This window comes from Bos mutus, chromosome 6, assembly GCF_027580195.1.
Source record: "Bos mutus isolate GX-2022 chromosome 6, NWIPB_WYAK_1.1, whole genome shotgun sequence".
In the NCBI taxonomy this organism is placed as follows: Eukaryota; Metazoa; Chordata; class Mammalia; order Artiodactyla; family Bovidae; genus Bos; species Bos mutus.
The window spans coordinates 99,498,925-99,521,139 of NC_091622.1; the positions used below are offsets into that span (position 1 = coordinate 99,498,925).

At 39.1% G+C, this 22,215-nt stretch overlaps 1 non-coding gene across 1 annotated transcript; it reads left to right on the forward strand.

The window, feature by feature from the left end:
• Nucleotides 1-6,262: 6,262 nt before the first annotated feature.
• Nucleotides 6,263-6,334, forward strand: TRNAE-UUC (transfer RNA glutamic acid (anticodon UUC)). Its single transcript has one exon. It is a non-coding gene; the product is annotated as a tRNA-Glu (tRNA).
• The last annotated feature ends 15,881 nt before the right edge of the window (nt 6,335-22,215 follow it).

Sequence of the window (22,215 nt, forward strand, 5' to 3'; positions counted from 1 at the left end):
TTGGATTATATAACCTCATTGTTAACACTAGCAAGCGGGTACTCTTTCTGCCCCCTTCTGATGCCTATGTCAGAAGCTTTCTCTATCTCCTTTATACTTTAATAAAACTTTATTACACAAAAGCTCTGAGCGATCAAGCCTCGTCTCTGGCCCCGGATTGAATTCTTCTCCTCCCGGGGCCAAGAATCCCGGTGTCTTCGCGTGATTCAACAACAACCTTTCAATATGCTATGCTATGCTATTCTAAGTCACTTCAGTCGTGTCCAACTCTGTGCGACCCCATAGACGGCAGCCCACCAGGCTCTGTCGTCCCTGGGATTCTCCAGGCAAGAATACTGGAGTGGGTTGCCATTTCCTTCTCCGGTGCATTAAAAGAGAAAAGTGAAAGTGAAGTCGCTCAGTCGTGGATCTCTAAAACTGAAATTATTATCTTCCCTTAAACCTATTCCTATTTCCTATACCTCAGTTATAGTAGTTTCAATTTTTTTTTTTTTTTTTTTTTTACAGAATGAAAATGCCTGCATAGTGAGGCAGTATCTGTGACATATGGAGGGTGTTGTAAATTGCTTTCTTGTTTACAAGTATTTGCTGTCTATCCCTGGAAGACAGTTGGACTTTCCTGCCTTATTGACAGTAGATTTGACCATAAGACTTTCTCTGACCAATAAAATGCAAGCAGAATAACTGTCACTTCCCAGCAGATACTTAAGAGCCAGGACACACTTTGCCACAATCGTTTTGCTTTATGCCAGTACAGTCATCAATATTCTAGATGCTTCATCAGCTCAGGTGCTGGCATGAAGGTGAGGCCAAAGTGGCATGGCTGAAAATAAAACTTGAAGATTACAGTCACTGAAGTTTGGGGTCGTTTGTTAACATAATACATTCTAGCCTATACTGACCGATATAGGACTGGAGGAATTTAACCAAAGAATTGTATCATCATTCATGTAATTAACAACATACAAAGCCAACAGAAAGATATTCTCAGATATACAATTCCTATCTGACAACCTTAAGGATTAATGCCTTAAATGTTTCTCCAACAACTGAAATATGAAGCAAAATTAAGAGCCATTGGGAAATGAGGGTTTGAAATGACTGAGAACATTGAAAAGAGGTAAAAGAGTGATATGTGAGGAGGGGAAAAAAGGTTGCAAATCTGCTTATAAACTGAATGCAAACATTGTTAATAATTCTTAAAGAGAAGGAGCTATAAGTTCTTAATATAGTAACACTTTGGAACTAAATTCCATATTAGCAAAACTGAGAAAAATTTACTAAATTCATTGTATCAAATAGAATTAGAAGTACATAATTTTACTCTGAACTGAAAATACTAAGTAAGGTTAAATAATTATTTTAAAATTCTTAAAGATAGTTAAAATGCAAGCTTTTAGTTAAAGATAGAATTCCCTTGTAGCTCAGCTGGTAAAGAATCTGCCTGCAGTGCAGGAGACCTAGGTTCGATCCCTGAGTCGGGAAGATCCCCTGGAGAAGAAAAATAGCAATGCACTCCAGTATCCTTGACTGGAGAATCTCATGGACAGAGGAGCCTAGTGGGCTGCAGTCCATGGAGTCGCAAAGAGTTGGGCATGACTGAGCAACTAACACTTACTTTAGTTAAAGATGGAAAAATAAAGACATTTGCATTTTGTTCCCTTTCTAGATACCTACTACTGCTACTAATAAAAGGATTGAAAAACATAGTGGAAGGGAAAAAAAAAAAACCCATCATTTTCAATGAAATAGGGAAACGATACAAGTATAAATTGCAAAATAGGACGCAGATTTACCAAGCAATGAAGTGAAATGAAGGAAGAGGCTAAGTGGTGAGAACCAAAGCAAGCCTTGAGCAGGACACAGATTTCTTCGCAAGGAAGAGGCACAGTCCTGAAACCTTGTGATTAAATAGCAAGATCTGGGCCTGGAGGAGCCTCAGGAAGAGTGGAGCATTTAGTGTGAAGGAGTGGTGGAACTAGAGAAGACACCAGGCTGGCGTGCCATCTTTACAGCTTCCAGCCTGTTCTCTGAGCCAGAGTGATTGCTAGAGCGAAAGCTGAATGAGGAAAGGAAGAGAAGAGCCAGCAGTCTCATTTCCCTCCCCACCCCTCAGCAGATCTCTGCCAATAACTCATTGACAAGTACTCTGTGTCATGGCAACCGTAGCTTGAAGGAAGGCAGGGAAACACACAACTATCACAGTGTCTGGGGTAGAGACAGGCAAGGGAGAAGGTGAGTGAGTCTTCAATTTGTGCCACTACAAAAAAAGAAAAAGAATTAGGATAAAATCTAGGAAAAAAAAACTAAAATGAAGATAAACTACAGAAAGAGAGAGAGCATACAGTGCAAAATAAATCTCCCAGTAAATAGACCAAGAGATAAAACATGCCCTTTTCATAGTTTCTATGTGGCTTGGTGGCTCAGATGGTAAAGAATTCACCTACAATGCAAGAGGCCCAGGTTCGATCCCTGGGTTGGGAAGATCCCCTGGAGAAGGAAATGGCACCCACTCCACTATTCTTGCCTGGAGAATTCCATGGACAGAAGAGCCTGGCAGTCTACAGTCCATGAGGTGGCAAAGAGTCAGACAAGACTGAGTAACTAACACTTTCACTTTCATAGTCTCTGTTGGAGATTGAATAGTGTCACCCCCAAATTCACGTCTACACAGAACCGCAGAATGTGAACTTATTGAGAAATAAGTCTGTGCAGATGTAATTAGTTACCATGAGGCCATGCTGGATTAGTGAGCGCGTGAAGTTGCTCAGTCATGTCCGACTCTTTGCGACCCCATGGACTGTAGCCTACCAGGCTTCTCCATCCATGGGATTTTCCAGGCAAGAATACTGGAGTGGGTTGCCATTTCCTTCTCCAGGGGATCTTCCCAACCCAGGGATCGAACCCAGGTCTCCTGTATTTCAGGCAGATGCTTTACCCTCTGCGCCACCAGGGAAACAGAACCATGAGGTCATGCTGGATTAGAGTGGGCCCTAAATCAAATGACTGATATCCTTACATTAACAGAAGAGGACAAACAGAGACACGTATAGCAAAGAAGTTCATGTGATACTGGAGGCAGGGATTGGAGTGATTATCTACAAGCCAAATAATGCCAAGAGTTTCAGGGAGCCCCCAGAAGGTAGGAGGAAGCTAGGAAGGATTCTTTTCTAGATCATCATAGCCCCGCTAACACCTTGTTTTCAGTCTTTTAGTCTCCAATCTATGAATCAATAAATTTCTGTTGTTTCAAGCCATCCAGTTCATGGTGCTTTGTTATGGCAGTCCTAGGAAACTAATACAGTCTCTAAGAGATTACATACAGCATGAGCGTGGTGGCCAGATTCCAGGGTGGCCCTCATGATCTCTGCCTCTTGGTGTGCATGCCCTGGAATTGGCTTCTCTCCTTTAATGAAAGTGGTGATATTCTTTAGTTGCTGAATTGTGTATGACTCTTTTGCAATCCCATGGACTGTAGCCTACCAGGCTCTTCTGTCCATGGGATTTCCCAGGCAAGAATACTGGAATGGATTACCATTTCCTTCTCCAAGGGGATCTTTCCAGCGCAGTGATCAAACTCACATCTCCTGCATTGGCAGGCAGGTTCTCTACCACTAAACCACCAGGGAAGGACTCATGATTTGCTTCCAACTAATTGAATTCAGTAAATGGGATAAGATGTATGTGATTACTATATGTAATTATATTACATTACTTTGTGTGGGGAGAGAGCAAATTAGCCAAGATGGCATGTTGAGGCTCTCTCACCCACATTTTGTAAATAATGCTGTGTAACAGCTGAGATCATTTATAGTACTGTGCATACACATCACTAGGTACTCGCTCAGTCAAGGGTTGCGGATATGTGAGCTCCACTTAGGAAAGTGGTGGCATTTACAGCTGTGTCATGGCTGTGTCCGCTGAGTCAGCCATGAGAGGAGAGAATATAGGATGTTTACTGCTACGGCTGCTTCATCAGCCAGGAGAGATGTTGTGTTGTGTTAAGTTATGCTATGGCAGCTGCTACAGCTGCCTTGCCAGTCAGGAGAGAATAAACGTATCTGCAGTTCCTCAGCTCCTTGCATCTTCTTCCAGCCTTTAGCTCGTTCCTTGCCGACCCTGGGTTCAGCAAACAGTGTGAAAAGTGTGAACAACAAGACAATTGGGATCATGAACAGGATCAGTGAGACACTTTGTAACCCATCTTGTTAGGAGACTCTGCTTGCTGGTTTTGAAGGAGTGAGCTATCATATTGCCAGCTTCATGCGATATGGAAAGAGCCACAAAGCAAGGAGGTGAGTGTGCTGCTGCTGCTGCTGCTGCTAAGTCACTTCAGTCGTGTCCAACTCTGTGCGACCCCGTAGATGGCAGCCCACCAGGCCCCGCCGTCACTGGGATTCTCCAGGCAAGAACACTGGAGTGGGTTGCCATTTCCTCCTCCAATGCATGAAAGTGAAAAGTGAAAGTGAAGTCGCTCAGTCGTGTCCGACTCTTAGCGACCCCATGGACGGTGCAGCAGTCAGCAAAAAATGAGGCCCTCAGCCCAGCAGCCAGCAAGGAACTAAATTCTATAAACAACCACACTGAGATGGAAAGCAGACCCTTTTCCAGCCAAACCTCACGTGAGATGGCAGTCCCACTCGCACCATGATGGCAGCTTCTGAGACTTTCAAGCAGAGGACCCAACTAAGTTGCACTCAGACATCTGACCAACAGAAACTGAGAGAAGAAGTGTGTGCTGCTTTAAGTCAGTAAGTTTTGCTATCATTCTTATGCAGAAATAGATAACTAGTACAACACTGTAGAACTTGAAGGAAGGTCAAGAGTTCAGAATAACAATTTAAGACATGGGAGGAGGAAATATTGAGATGGAAGTTCTCAGAAAATAAATAGATAAAAACTGCGTTAGTAAAATACAGTAAAGACAAAAAAAACTTGGACTGAATATACAATCTTGAGAAATCACACACTGCCAAATGAAAAATAGAGCAATATAATAACAAATTTGATATTTTTAAAAAAGATACCATATAGGCATCTAGGTAGGAAGTAGTTCTGAGGCAGAAATAGAAATTGAAGAAGAAAATAGAAGTTAAACAAGTGAAGCTAAGCAAATAAGAAAAAAGAGAATTAGATGATACGTTCTGGAAATGAAGACCAGAATTTGCAGATTGAAGAAGTAGACTTTGTCCAAGTGAAAAACTGATGCAGAATGACATACACCAAAAAGTATCCTGGTACCAAAAGTATTCAAATTGTTGAACTTAAAGAATTAAGATACAATTCTAGGAAAAATCTATGTAGAAAAGCAAGCAGTCAAGGTGAAAAAAAGATCTGGCTGTGTTTGAATTTCCCCATAGTAATACTTGAATGCCAGAAAAGAGGAAGAATGTCTATACATTTCTGAAGGAAAGAAAATGTGACTCTAAAATTTATTTCTAACCAAGGTGTCCTTCAACTCTCAAGAGTACAGAAGTTCAGGGGATACACTGTCCACAATACTTCTTGAAAAAAAAGGATATCAATGAAATTTACTAATATTCAGTTAAAAGCCGAATAAAACATAGAAGTCAAGAAAAAAGAAACTGAAGTGAAAGGAGTGATAATGAACACTGAATCCTTTTAAAGCCACTCCTAAAAAGTGACAAGAATTCTGGTTGCAGAATAAAATGTAAATGTTATTAATTTTGACATTATAAAATTAATACTATGAAAATCTGCGAGAGGATGTTGCAAGAACCTGTAAGTGCAACCCCCCACCCCTGCCTCAACTTCTAAACAAAAAGGCCGTGGATACTATGACAAGTTTCAAGATATAGTTTAGAAAATCATGATGCCAACCTTCTAATAGTTTTCTTGACTCTAGAGAAAACTTCTAGAAATTGAATATTTGTAGTAATAAAGAAGGATTTCAAGTTCACCAATTTCTTCAACTTCAGTCATTAAATTTTAATTAAATAATTTATCAAATCCTTCAATCCCCATTTTATAGTATTCTACTTGCATAACTGCAGAATTGTGAAAGTATGCTAACCAAAGTTTAGTGGTGGCTTTGGGACAACAAAGTTTGGGATAAATCTTGCATATTTTCTTTGTATTTTTATGAATTACTTATTAAGATTTTTTAAATGATAAATGCGCATTGCTTCTATAAAACTAAATTTTCTTATAAATAAACCTTGTTAATTACTATGCAATTAAAAACATAATATAGACACCTAATAAAAATAAAAAGAAGATAAAAATAAATTAGTGAGGGAATTCCCTGGTTGTCCAGTGGTTAAGACTTAGCACTTTCACTGCTGGGGGCCAGGTTCAATCCCTGGTCAGGGAAGTAAGACCCCACAAGCTGCTCAGAATTGCTACTAAATAACAAAATGCATAAATTAATGAATTAATGATCGAATAAATGTCTACATCCAAAATTCATGTATATGTTGATTATAAAGAAATGTATATGGAATAAAATGATATAAGTTTATAGAAATATGTGCAACAGAATACTAGGCAAATGCAAGCCATAAAAAAGTATAATTACCATAAGAAATGAACACATTTGAAAAAAAAGCCATCCACATTAAACAAATTTTACTTTAAAAAAAGAGACAATTCACAATAAAAATGTAACTTAATGAGACTTCATGTGTATTATAATGTGTTAGGTAAAAGCTACTTGAATAAAAGAAGAAACTGGCAGAAATACAGATGAGAGAATTTAATTAGGAGTAGGTTGAAAAGTATTTTAAATGTACAAGATATTATAAGATTGATTTGTACCCTATAAATAAAGATTGTCATTTTTCAATGCCAAAGAATATCTATAAAATTGGATTGCGTATTAAGTGAAAAAAATTTTTAACAATTTCTGAAAAAATACACGACCATTTCCCCTGCCATAATACAATAAAGCTAAACAAGTAAAATGTAACAAAAGAACGTAACGAAAAAAAAACAAAGAGGGACTACTAAATCCTTATAAATAATATTTTGCTAAAGAATTGTGGGTTAAAAGAGGAAATGAAACTAGAGATTATATACTAGTTAGATATTAATAATACTACCTATATTAATATATGGATTGAACTCAAAGCTCTACTTGGAGAAAGATGTATAATGTTTGATGTATATACTCTTAAGAAATAACGGAAGGCAGAAAATAAGAAGGAACGAAGGAAGGAGAGAAGGGAGAAAGAAAGAAAGGAGGAAGAGAAAGAAAAAAGGAAAGAAGAAAGAAAAAGAATGAAATATATTTAAGAACCAAGAAAAGTAACAATAGACAAATGTATATTAATAGGTAAATGAAATGAATAAGGATAATTAGGTATTAATAAATTAGAAAAATAGTAGTTCAGTTCAATTCAGTCGCTCAGTCGTGTCCGACTCTTTGAGATCCCATGAACCGCAGCACGCCAGGCCTCCCTATCCATCACCAACTCCCGGAGTCCACCCAAACCCATGTCCATTGAGTCGGTGATGCCACCCAACCATCTCATCCTCTATCATCCTCTTCTCCTGCCCTCAATCTTTCCTAGCATCAGGGTCTTTTCAAATGAGTCAGCTCTTTGCATCAAGTGGCCAAAGTATTGGAGTTTCAGCTTTAGCATCAGTCCTTCCAAAGAACACCTAGGACTGATCTTCTTTAGAATGGACTGGTTGGATCTCCTTGCAGTCCAAGCGACTCTCAAGAGTCTTCTCCAACACCACAGTTCAAAAGCATCAATTCTTCGGCGCTCAGCTTTGTTCACAGTCCAACTCTCACATCCATACATGACCACTGGAAAAAACATAGTCTTGACTAGATGGACCTTTGTTGGCAAAGTAACATCTCTGCTTTTTAATATGCTGTCTAGGTTGGTCATAACTTTCCTTCCATGGAGTAAGCGTCTTTGAATTTCATGGCTGCCATCACCATCTGCAGTGATTTTGGAGCCCCATAAAAGAAAGTCAACCACTGTTTCCCCATTTATTTGTCATGAAGTGATGGGACCGGATGCCATGGTTTTAGTTTTCTGAATGTTGAGCTTTAAGCCAACTTTTTCACTCTCCTCTTTCACTTTCATCAGGCTCTTTAGTTCTTCTTCACTTTCTGCCATAAGGGTGGTGTCATCTGCATATCTGAGGTTATTGATATTTCTCCCAGCAAACTTGACTCCAGCTTGTGCTTCCTCCAGCACAGCGTTTCTCATGATATAATCTGTATAAGTTAAATAAGCAGGATGACAATATACAGCCTTGACGTACTCCTTTTCCTATTGGGAACCAGTCTGTTGATCCATGTCCAATTCTAAATGTTGCTTCCTGACCTGCAAAAATAGAAGGATTATTACCAATAACTAAGTTTAGGAAACAGAAGCCATTCTATTCTCAATAGAAGCTTAATGCAATGAGTTTGGTACTTAAAGCATACCATAATTGATAAAGCTGGAGAATCAAGCTTTCATCTGGGTTATTAAGGATTGCTGAAAAAGACTGCTGAACTGCACTCCCATTGTCAACATTGCATATAATGAAGATGGAGATTTAGGAGGCGACAACAGGAGTGACTGAATTCAAGAACACAATATCAAAGATTTTGTACAGGAATCAGGTATCTTGGTTTGGAAGCTACCCCTGCTACCATTGCCATTTCTTTTTTGCTCTTCACCCTGGGCTTTGCTCTTGAAGAAAAACCCAGTATCTCTATGACTGGGACAGGCAGCAATAGCAACTAGATTAGATGGGACCTAATTTTTACCCAGAACCCTGCCCCAAATAGATCTGGAAAATGTGGGTTTCAGGCTTTCAGATGCTACAGTATAGAATGTGATGCGTGGAGCAGGCTGGAATGGATGCTGAATACTAGTTAACTATATCTACCACAATAACTAACACTTGCTGAGCAGTAATCCCAGGCACTGTTTTAAGAATTGTACCTGTATTAATTGATTTAATCTACATAATATCCCTATAAGTTTGGTACAACTATTAACCACTAGTTTATAGGCAAGAACGGTAAGTACAGAGATCAAGTAACCTACTCCAAGTCTCATGGTAAAGGGCTGAGTCAGGATTCAAACACAGTTAGTCTCTAACTCTAGAACTTATACTTCAAACTGTTACATTCAATATCTGTTTTCATTCTTTATTTAATAAAGATCAATAAAAATTTTAAACTTCCATCAAAGTGGATTAAAAGGTAGAAAAATGAATGTATAAGATTAGGGACTCTTACTGAGCACAGGAGATGACAAATGCTTGCTCCATGATGCTACCAATGATACCTTGGTGGTATTAAATTTAATGAAATGGATATTTTCATTTTCTTAATGAACTGGATATTTCTAAGAAAATTTAATAATCTAAAACTGATGCAGCAATAAATTTGGAAACCTGAGTGTATCAGTACCCCTGGTGGAAAATAACCACTCCTCAGAAAGGGATATGGCCTAATTTATTAAACCACTACTGTAAAATCCTCAAGGAGCTGATCATTCTATATCACACCATTTATAAAATTTCTGAGCCGCATTATGAGGTATAGTGAAAGTGTCACGTTGTTTTTCTGCCGTTTAACTTTACCACAATGAAAATAACCACCTTATTTCAGGGCCTCAACTATATGGCAGAAAAGTAACCACTGTCATGTGGACGTAATTCCCTTTATCATTTCCTCCGTCTCTCTCTCCCTCTCCTTGGCATGGGGTTTACCTTCAAAGGCCTTAAGTAAAGTCATAATATGGCCGTGTGAGCTGTCTCCAGCACCCAGGTTGGCGTCTGCCTGGGGGTTCAATTCCCAGTTATGGCAGTCTCTCGTCATTGTCATTTGCTGGGTCCCGGTTGGCCTTATTTGGTTGCCTGTCACTTAATTCTATTACTGTCTTCTGCCCAAATCCCGCTGTCACCTGTGAGACCTCTCCAGTCGTCACAGTATTCAAACTTCCAGGAAGAAAAACTTTTGGTGGCTGTCTTGTTGCTTCTTAGGCTATAAAGGGCTCTCCAAGGATCCCACTCACTTCAGGCCTTCTAAACATTGGGCAGAGGTCTTACCCAGTTGCCTCATATCCTCAAGCAGAACTGAGGAACACTTTTGTGCTTAGCGTCTTTCAGGTGCAACCAGACCTGAAGCTGAGCACAGATCTCTTCTGGTCTCAAATCTGTAATATTTCCTGGGAGATCATCACCATCTCCTCTCCTGCAGGACCATAATGTTTAGAAGGCGGTTCACATGGAAGGGTCGGGGAGTACTTGATGCTTTCTTGAAGACCGTACCAATGTCTACACTTTGCTTGCTCCCATCTGTAGTGGACAGAGAGAGGACAGGAAGAGACTTTGTCCTGTCAAGAGACTATTAAAAACCTGGAGTCATGAATGTGGTGGTCAAAAGACTCCCTGTGCTTATCAACAGTGAAACTGAGTGTTCGTCACTCCATCATGTCCAACTCTTTGTGACCCCATGGACTGTAGCCCACCAGGCTCCTCTGTCCACAGACTTCTCCAAGCCAAGAATACTGGAGTGGGTGGCCATTCCCTTTGCCAGAGAATCTTCCCAACCCAGGGACTGAACCCAGGTCTCCTACATTGCAGGCAGATTCTTTACCGTCTGAGCCACCAAGTATATGCCCTGTCAAAATATTTTCTTAAACTTAGACTTGGCCTTTTACTTCCTAAATTAAAAAGCTGGTGCTTCTGATTCTCTGCTTCCACTAGAATAGGAAACTGAGGAGGAAAGGAGTTTTCTGAACTTGTGGGCTATAAACAAACATCAAATTATTTAAACTGTTCTTAGGAAGTAGATATGAAAAGTTGGAGAATTCCATTTTTACCAGTTTATCATAATGAATACAGATAATATGCAAACAATGTAGATAATATTAGCATATCAATGATACATTTTATTAGCTATAATTGATATATTTATAATAGTAAATAAATATATCAATGCTAACAATTTATTTTAAAAAATAGATCAGGTTGTATCACAGGAATGCAAGGTACATATTTGTTACTTGCCTATGTTTTTGTGTAATTTTTTGTATTTAGCAAGAAATTAATGGTCAAGTCACTTTGTGAAGGGATGTGGTACCAAAAGGGCTTTCTAGGTGGCTCTAGTGGTAAAGAACCCACCTGCCAATGCAGGAGACATAAGAGACTTGGGTTTGATCCCCAGGTTGGGAAGATCCCCTGGAGGAGGGAATGGCAACCCATTCTGGTATTCCTGCCTGGAGAATCCCATGGACAGAGGAACCTGGCGGCCTACAATCCATATTGTCACAAAGAGTCAGAGATGACTGAAGGGACTTAGAATGCATGCACGCTCAGTACAAAAAATACAGTGTTTCATAAAATATGTAACACAGACCTCAAGGATCTTAAAATCTGGTTGGAGAGTCAGATGATACTAGTTCATTATATGTATAAGAAATATTTTAAAGCAGTACATTAGTTTTTCCAATGAATTATATAAATATGCTCTAGGTGTTCATAGAATATCAGATTACTGTAGAGTGATGTGTGAGTGTATGTGTGTGTTTGTGTGTGTGTCTGAGTCATGTCTGACTCTGCGACCCCATGGACTACAGCCCGCCAGGCTCCTCTGTCCATGGGATTCTCCAGGCGAGAATATTGGAGTGGGCTGCCATTTCCTTCTCCAGGGGATCTTCCCGACCCAGAGATCAATGTTGCGTCTCTTATGTCTCCTTCATTGGCAGGTGAATTCTTTACCACTCGTGCCACCTGGGAAGCACAGAGTCATAGGAAGGAATTTACAAAGAGGGGTAATATGGTTTCAATCTTAAAAGATAAGCTGGGTTTGTATGAAGTGAGGATATTTTAGATAGGTAATACAAGAGGTAAAATAATGAAGGAAGGAAGGAAAGCTAATTATATACATATTAGGTATTCAGTGAGTGAACTTTCTATAACAAAAGAAGGAAATGTTAAAGGTTTAGAGACACTGTGAGTTACAAACTGTGCTCCTGAGGTACTATTGATTTAAAAGATATCTTGTGTATTATTTAACATGCTCAGCTAGTAAAAACAATTTAGAGTATGTCAGTCTACATAAGGGATACGCTTATTCTGTGTGAATAACAAGATTTATTGACTGTAATTTCAGTGTACTTCTCCCTCACAGTTCCCACCAGAGTGCAGGTTAAGTCCCCAACCTACTTTCTTTAGACTTTGTCTCTCTCAAGTCTTGGCTTCAAATGTGGTCACCTCTTCTGCTGCCTACTTTATCTCTATGTTCTATACCAGTCACTGTACTATTTTTTAACTTCAAAATTGTATTTTTATTAAAGTATTTATTTATTTTTTACTTCACTGCGTCTTTGTTGCTGCACGCAGGCTTTCTCTACCTGCGGTGCATGGGCTCCTCATTGCAGTGACTTCTCTTGTTGCCGAGCACCGGCTCTAGGCACCTGGGCTTCAGTAGTTGCGGTTCACGGGCTTAGCTGCTCCTCAACACGTGTAATCCTCCCAGAGCAGCGGTCAAACCTGGGTTCCCTGCACTGGCAGGCGGATTCTTAACCACCAGACCACCCGCCAAGTCCTTCTCTGGAGTGTGTTCTGTTATTCTTATCAAGGTGTGATCCTTATCAGTCAAATGGAGATATAGTTGTTGCTGAAATTATACACAAGATGTTAAAACTTTCACAAAATGAACTTGGAATTGAGAACGAATAACTGATGCAGTGACAGATTTTTGTTGGTTTGTCACCTAAACGTGAATCGTTTTTCTAATTGGGCTGTGGATTCCTTGGGGGTTAAAGAGTAGATATTTGTGGTTCTTTGTGTATACTATATGATTAGCGACAACTTCCACAACATCTCTAAAGACAGTTACTAAGCTGGAAACACATAGCTACGTTATTTCTCAGGGGCTACTGAGAGAAGAATCCTTACCCACTATCCTCACCTTCCACTTCTCTCATGCCGCTGCCGGGTGGTCATGTGTTCTTCCCCCTACTTCTTTTTTCTTTCTTTCTTAAAACAATATTTATTTATTTGGCTGTACCAGGCCTTAGTTGCGGCATGTGGAATCTTTAGTTGTGGCATGTGGGATCTAGTTCCTTGACCAGGGATTAAACCTGAGCCCCCTACATTGGGACTGTAGAGTCTTAGCCACTGAACCTCCACAGAAGTCCCCTGGTGCCTACTAACTCTGATCCAAGGGTACTAGCCTCTTACTTACACAGGTCTGAGTCCAGCTCTTGAATCTAAAGAGAGCTTGCTTTTTCACCCACTCCACTTTTCCTCTGCTTCCTTTGTCCATTCCTAGAGGGCATTGCAAAAACATCTGCTCCTACCCTGCATCAGCTTTACCTCTTTTATTCTTTCTCAACCTCTAATTTTCTCCTTTGTTGTTATTCCCAACATATTGCACTTACTTACTCTCTAAATATTTGTTGATTGATTGGTTGGTTCTGCATAATACAAAAAGGTTACTGACTCTATTTAAAAAATAATGAGAATTGTGACTTCCCGCAAGCATGAGTAAGGAACAGATAAACTCTTGCATGGCAAATTGAGAAAATAAATACTTTATCTTATTAGATCGCTCCCACTGAGATGCAAATGAAACAAGTGATATATCACCACCATCAGCTAAGTTACAAATAGTGCTTAGGTTGCTAACAACCATTATTATATCTGCAACCATTTTTTTTGGTTTTGTTTTAAAAATTACTCTCTTGGTCAAAGGGAACATGAAAAATGCCCATTGGGTCAATAATGTGCTCTTTTCATCTGACTCCAACTCCTAACAGTGGTTGCAAATGTGTTAAATGTTGGTCAGTGTGGGGCTCCATCAGGAAATAAGAGGTCAATAAGAGGTCATCACCAGCATAAAGAGTAGCAGTCATAGTAGTAGCCACATATCTTATCCATTTGCTATTATTCTATTAGCAGATAGGCTATGGACTCTAAAATGTTTGAAATGTGAAGATCTGGATTTTGTATTAATTTTAATTCATTTGGTGTTTTTAGCTATGGTAGACTGGCTTCACTTGTGTGTGTTAGTTGCTCAGTCATGTCTGACTCTTTGTAACCCCATGGACTGTCGCCCGCCAGGCTTCTGGGCCCATGGAATTCTCCAGGCAAGAATACTGGAATGGATTGCCATTCCCTTCTCCAGAGGAACTTCCCAACCTAGGAAGTGAACCCTGTTCTCCTTCATGGCAGGCAGATTCTTTACCGTTTGAGCTATAGGAAAGTCTATTTTACCGTTTGAGCTATAGGAAAGTCTGTTCACTCATTCTCTTCCTCAATTATATTCACTATCCTTACCATTGGACTTCCCAGCTGGTGCTAGTGGCGAAGAATCTGTTTGCCAATGTAGGAAATGTAAGGGACATAGGTTCCATCCCTGGCTCAGAGGATGCCCTGGAGGAGGGTATGGCCACCAATTCCAGGATTCTAGCCTGAAGAATCCCATGGATAGAGGAGCCTTCCGGGCTATGGTCCATAGAGTCACAAAGAGTCGGACATGACAGAAGCAACTTAACACATCCTTACCATGGCTTCATGCAGACAAAATGAACTTCTAAGTCCATAATTTGAAGCACCCCTCTCAAATTTTAGAAATATAATGAAATTGACTGAGTAGGTCATTTAATTTAAGCATTGTTTATGCTTTCATTATAGGATTATTCATTACATCAGTGGGTCTTTTTGTTCTGTTTTGTAAAAGATAGTTTATTTAATTTATTTATTTTTGGCTGCACGGGCCTTCTCCAGTTGCAGTGAGCAGGGGCTCCTCTGTAAGTGCAGTGTGTGGGCTTCTCATTGTGATGGCTTTTCTCGTTGGGAAGCACAGGCTTTAAGATACGTGGGCTTCAGTAATTTCAGCTCATGAGCTCCAGAGAGCTGGGTCAGTAGTTGCGGAACACAGGCTTAGTTGCCCTGCGGCATGGAGACTCTTCCCAGACGAAGGATTAAAACTATGTTCCCTGCGTTGGTAGGTGGAGTCTTAACCACTGGGTTAAGTCTTAACCAGGGAAGCCCCACATCAATGGTTTTTTAATCACCAGATTAAAAAGTCAGGGACCATGACTTGTTCATCTCTATTTATATAAAAATTCTGGAAATTGGAGATGCTCAGTAATTAATTGGATGAATACTTAATTAATTGGATAAATAAATGCCTATGAATGGAAGAACTGGGAACAGACGACAAAAGGCACTTCTGTCGGTTCAAGATGTGATTAAACAGAGGGAATCTGGACAAGCAAAGCCCATTTGGAATAAGGGCATTTCTTCAGTTTGGTTGAAAGTTTTAATACATATGCTAGGAAAGATTGAATGTGATCAAATTTGACTCCTAGATTGAATGCCAGATTTAAGAGTTTGTGTCTTGATTCTGCAGATAGTAGGGCTTCCTTGGCAGCTCAGATGGTAAAGAATCTGCCTGCAATGCAGACCAGTGTTCGATCCCTGGGTTGGGAAGATCCCCTGAAGGAGGAATGGTTACCTACTCTAGTATTCTTGCCTGGAGAATTCCATGGACAGAGGAGCCTGGCAGGCTACAGTCCCTGGGGTTGCAATAAGTTGGACACCACTGAGAGACTAACACTTCTACAGATAGTAGGAAGTTAGAACCATTTGCAACAGAAGAATGACACAAAAGAAACAGTGCTTTAGGAAGAGGAGGTGAGTGAAGAAGCTTAAATATAAAGGAAAGAAGGACCAGGACTAGAGTGGTAGAAGCAGAATAGCAAAGTAGGGAAGATGGAAGACAAGCTTTGAAGGATGAATTATCAGGATTTTTGTTATGTTTAGATTTGCAGAGCAAGAGAGAACTATGTGAAAGATAATTTTTTTTTGATTCAGAATCAGGATAACAAAAAACTGTTAATCCCATTGCTAATAACAGAGAAAATAGGTACCAGCTTGGGAGGGGAGAAGGCATTGGAAAGAGACACTGATGTATAGAACAGTCTTTTGGACTCTGTGGGAGAGGGAAAGGGTGGGATGATTTGGGAAAATGGCGTTGAAATATGTATAATATCATATATGAAATGAGTCGCCAGTCCAGGTTCAATGCACGATACTAGATGCTTGGGGCTGGTGCACTGGGATGACCCAGAGGGATGGTATGGGGAGGGAGGAGGGAGGAGGAGGAGGAGGGAGGAGGGTTCAGGATGGGGAACACATGTATACCTGTGGCCGATTCATTTCGATATATGGCAAAACCAATACAATATTGTAAAGTTAAAAAATAAAATTAAATTAAAAAAAAAAGAAACTTTAAATTTTAAGAAGGTTGGAATATAACTATGCCACACGGGCTTCCCTAGAAGCTCAGGCTTCCCTGGTAGTGCAGATGGTAAAGCATCTGCCTATAATGCAGGAGACCCGGGTTCAATCCCTGGGTCAGGAAGATCCCCTGGAGAAGGAAATGGCAACCCACTCCAGTATTCTTGCCTGGAGAATCTCATGGATGGAGGAGTCTGGTGGGCTACAGTCCATGAGGTCTCAAAGAGTCGGACACAACTGAGCGACTTCACTTCACTTCTTCACGCCACACACAGCTTAAAAGCTGGGAGTAAAATTCTGAAGAAAAAATTGAATCAAAAATAAACATTTGGTAGCATCTACATAATTTCTCAAGAATGGAAGAAATCTGTAAGGGAGATACTGGAGAGGAATTGTAGCAAGAAAAATTAAACTTTTGGATCATCTTGATCAAATCTGGTTATTTTTTTGAACAATGCATATGGAAAGATAGATTATCAAATTAATGTTTATAGTCATTTCCCACATTAACAAACAAGTTAAATAATTTATTTGCTTGGTTTGTTATTTGAGTTATAATTAACAGACAATATTATATTATTATATTATATTATTCAGATGTACAACATAGTAATTTGATATTTTATAAATTATGAAATAATCATCACAATAAGTCTAGTTACCATCAGTCACCATACAAAGTTGCCATGATATTATTGATTATATTCCCTATGTGTACATTACATCTCCATGACTTACTTATTTTATAGCTGGAAGTTTGTACCTCTTAATCTCTTCTAACCTATTTTTTCTGTCTTCCAGTCCCTCTGGCAACCACTGGTTTATTCTCCATCTCTGTGAATCTATTTCTGCTTCGTTTGTTCATCTGTTTTCTTTTTTAGATTCCACATATAAATGAAATCCAATGGTATTTTTCTTTGTCTGACATTTCAGGTAGCATAATATCCTTGAGGTCCTATCCATGTTGTTGAAAATGGCAAGATTTTGTTCCTTTTTATGGCTCAGTTATATTCCATTGTGTATATACACTGCCTCTGCTTTATCATTTCATCTATTGATGGATTCTTAGAGTGCTTCCATGTTTTGGCTGTTGTAAGTAATGCTGCAGTGAACATAGTGATACACATCCTTTTTGAACTAGCGCTTTATTTAAAGGAACAAGAAAAAGAACAAGCAAAGCCCAAAGTTAGTAGAAAGAAGAAAATAATAAAGATCAAAGCCCAAATAAATCATAAATGAAAGAGGGGAAATTACAACTGATACCACAGAAACACAAAGTGTCATAAGAGAATATTATGAACAATTACATACCAAAAAAATTAGGTAACTTAGAAGAAATGGATAAATCCTACAAATGTACAAGCTTATGAGCCTGATTATTTATCTTATATGCAGAGTACATCATGCAAAATGCTGGGCTGGATGAAGCACAAGCTGGAATCAAGATTGCTGGGAGAAATTGTAATAACTTCAGATATGCAGATGGCACCACCCTTATGGTAGAAAGTGAAGAGGAACTGAAGAGCCTCTTGATGAAAGTGAAAGAGGAGAGTAAACAAGCTGGCTTGAAACTCAGCATTCACAAAACTAAGATCATGGCATCTGGTCCCATCACTTCATGGCAAATACATGAGGAAACAATCAAAATAGTGACAGACTTTATTTTCTTGGGCTCCAAAATCCCTGCAGATGGTCACTGCAGCCATGAAATTAAAAGATGCTTGCTCCTTGGAAGAAAAGCTATGATTGGCCTAGACAACATATTAAGAAGCAGAGACATTACTTTGCTAACAAAGGTCTGTCTAGTCAAAGCTATGGCTTTTCCAGTAGTCATGTATGGATATGAGAGTTAGACCATAAAGAAAGCTGAGCATCAAAGAATTGATGCTTTTGAACCATGGTGTTGGAGAGGACTCTTGAGAGTCCCTTGGACTGCAAGGAGATCAAATCAGTCAATCCTAAAGGAAATCAGTCCTGAATATTCATTGGAGGGACCGATGCTGAAGCTGATGCTCTGATACTTTGGCCACCAGATGCAAAGAACTGCCTCCTTGGAAAAGACCCTGATGCTGGGAAAGATTGAAGGCAGGAGGAGAAGGGGATGACAGAAGATGAGATGGTTGGATGGCATCACCAACTTGATGGACACGAGTTTGAGCAATCTCCAGGAGTTGGTAATAGACAGGGAGGCCTGACACGCTGCAGTCCATGAGGTTGTGAAGAGTCAGGCACAGCTGAGTGACTGAACTGAACTGACTGATGAGCCTGAATCATGAAGAAATAGAAAACCTGAATAGACCAATTACTAGTAGTTAAATTAGTAATCAAAAAAAATTTTAAAAGTCCAGTTCCAAATAGTTTCACAAGTGAATTACACCAAACATTTAAAGAAGAGGTAATACTTATTTTTCTCAAATTATTTCTCAAAAAGTGTAGAGGAAGAAACATTTCTAAACTATTTTGCTAGGCTAATATTACCCTGATGTTAAAACCAGATAAAGATACTATAAAGAAAGAAAATTACAGGCCAATATATCTGATGAACATTGATGCAATAATTCATCTCAACAAAATATTAGCAAATCAAATTCAAATGTCAGCTAACTTACACAAATTTTATAATTCACTTCAGATTTTATTTTTGTTCTGAGGGTTCCCAGGACAAAAAATAGTATCACACAGTAGGCTGTTTGAATGTATTTGTTGAAATCTTTCTAATTTACACTTGGAGAACTTACACACTTTTCTGAGAAGGAAGTATGTTTAAGATTAATTCCTAGCACTAGGTAATTTTATCCGTAAACTCTTTAATATATATTACTAAACTATAAGTATTTTTTCTGACATAAGGACACTGCTAACATCATATTAAATTCAATTAACATATTTTCTTAATGTTATTTATTATGCAATCCACATTTTAGTTTCTCCAACTTCATAAAAAATTTCTTTTCATGGTTGATTTATTTGACTCAGGAAGCACATGAGATTCACAGTTATTATCTCTTATTATATTATTTGCTCTATTTAATCCAGAACAATCTCACCTTCTTTCTTCCCTCTTGCTATTGATTTATTGGAGCAAGTGGATCATTTGTCTCAGGTTTTGAGGAATTATTAATATTCTGTATTTTTCTGCTTATTTCCTTGTGGTATTGTCTAACTTGTCTCTAGCCCCTATTTTTCTTAAACTAGAAGTTAGTTTGAAAGCTTCAATTGGATTCAGATTGAATTTTTTTTTTTTTTTTTGCAAGAGCATTTGTGCTGTTTATTTCTTATTACATTATACCGAAAGGCTCATAATAAGCGGTTGCCCAACTTTTAGTGATGCCCTAAGTTGGATCATTGGTTTTGGTGGTGACAAACTGATACTCCCATTGTTAAATTTTCCTCTTAGATTTTTCTCCTGATGGCTTTTTTCTTATTCTATCATTTCTTTAATATTTACTTTCTATAATTTTTCTTTAAATAGCTTTCCTTCATCAACTGGGACTATTTTAAATACATGACACAGGGTTGATGGGATAAAAGCTTATTTCTTTCTCTTTAATTGCCATTTTCAAAATAAGAAGTCAGAGCTCTAATTGCCTCCAGTGAGTTCTGATGAGTTCTTGTTACTTTTTTGTTTTTGCTCTCTTGTTCTCTTTTTTGGAATAGTGTTATGACTCATACATTTTTATAAAATTATTTTCAGTGAACTGAAGTTATTGTTTTTACACTCAAATTACTGCCAGGAGCCAGCGTGAGGAACTCCGCCCATGGCAAAGGTCATGAGGAAGGAGGCTTGGCATATGCAAAGGATGGATCGAGCCTCAGGAGTCCCCCTGGAAATTCTCAAGCATCTATCCCCAAAACCAGAGTCTGCCTACTTTACTGCTTTGTGCTCTCACCTACACCTCTGACTTTACGGGGGACTGTCCCCCACCACCTCTCTCTGAAAAAGAGTTAACTCACAGCTCCAGTTAATAAAATTCCTGGGCGTGACAAGAATGTTTCAACCTACAAACTCCTCTGAAGGTCTCTAGCCTACCTGACAGGCTTGTCCAGCCACATGTGATTGTTCACAGCCTCCCAACCGTGAGAGGCACGAGATGCTCTAAACTTTCTAAAAACAGATTCTCTTGAGAAGTTAGAAAATTATTAGTATAGTATTAGTGGGCTAGTTAGGAATTATACCCATGGAGGGTTTCATTGTTGGGCCAAAATTTGCTGCTACATCTCCATATCCCTTGCCCCTTATACACATTAATGAGTATAACTAACATATAAGAGAAATAAGTATTAACCTTTGATATTAGTCACGTTAGACTTTAGGCTAAGCAAATTCTTTCCTGAGTTAAAACCCACTACACCCTCACCCTAAAGGAATGTAACTTTATCTGGTGCCTTCGGAAGGTGGCGTCTATTTTAAGATTAATCACTTCTGGAGAAATGAGTGTTCTGGTTGACTGACCACTATCATAAGGAGAGGGTCATAAATTGTTAGCAGGCCCCCTGACCAGAAGATGATGTAACACCCCTAAGACCTTTGTATACATTTGTATGAAGCACCTGATTTTGATAAAAGTCAGGACTGCTGACCGGCGTGACTTTTGTATTACATCTCTGTGTATAAAAGCGGACCCTGGAAAATAAAGAATGGGATCAGTTCCTAGAAAGACTGGTCTCCTCATGTCGTTCTTTCTCTCATTTTCTGGCTGAATTCCCATCTGGAGCGTGGAGGCTCGTCAAGCCTACTAATTATGCCTGGGCTTCTAAGATCTGACCAGGGAGGCCTTAGTGTCTCCTCTCCTTTGGGAGAACGGAAGGATGCCTGCGGCCTACATAGGTGATGCAAATTCCTTGTCTGGAATTTTATTGGCTTTCCACATAAACCAAGTTATTCAGCCTCTTTTCTCCACTGAATTTTCCTACTGAGCTATCCCTATTTAACCACTCTTTATATCTTTAATTAACACTTAATTGATCTATTGTTTCCTGATCGCCGAAGCCATCTCCCCTTCGAATTCCCTGGATCCACCGGGGCTGGACCCTGGCAAATTACAGTATTCCATCTTTGGCCAACCTGGCTCTTATCTCATTTTGATATAATCCTAGTATAGTTCGGTGACTTTTTTGGGATCACACTAGAATATCTAAGGCATATCTTATGAATTTCTTGATCTGAATCTGTCCCTTTCCATAAGGATCTCTAGTTTCTTTTTATTAAGTGGATGATATTTATTGCTCACAATCTGACACTATGTTGGGTCACTGATTTTAGATCTTTTCAGTAGACAGAGCTAGCCAACTTCTTATCATAGAAACATATAAACATACCCAAAAGTTCCCCCAGGTGGCTCAGTGGTAAAGAACCTACCTGCCGATGCAGGATATGCAGTTTTGATCCCTGGGTCAGGAAGATCCCCTGGAAGAGGAAATGGCAACACACTCCAGTATTCTTATCAGGAAAATCTCATGGACAGAGGAATCTGGCAGGCTACACTACATGGGGTCTCAAGAGTCGGATACAACTTAGCAATTCCCCATGCACAAAAGTTGAGAGAGTAGCATAATAAATTCCTCATGTGCCATCATCCAGTTTTTCAACAGATATCAGTATTTTTCTCATTTGGTTATATTTGGTTCCCAACACTTCCTATAAAAAGTTCTTGGCAAGGGGAAGGAAGTAGAATGCCATAAATGAGAACCACAAATGGAAAGCAAAAATAAACAAATGGGACTACAGCAAATTAAAAAGCTTTTGCACAGTGAAAGAAACCATCAACAAAATGAAAAGGCAACCTACTGAATGGAAGAATGTATTTGCAAATGATATAGCCATTAAGGGATTAATATCCAAATTATATAAATAACTCATATAATTTAATATCAGAAACCCCAAGAAATCTGGTTAAAAAATGGGCAGAGAACCTGAATAGATATTTCTCCAAAGAAGACATTCAAATGGCCTGCAGTCACACTCAACATCACTAGTCATCA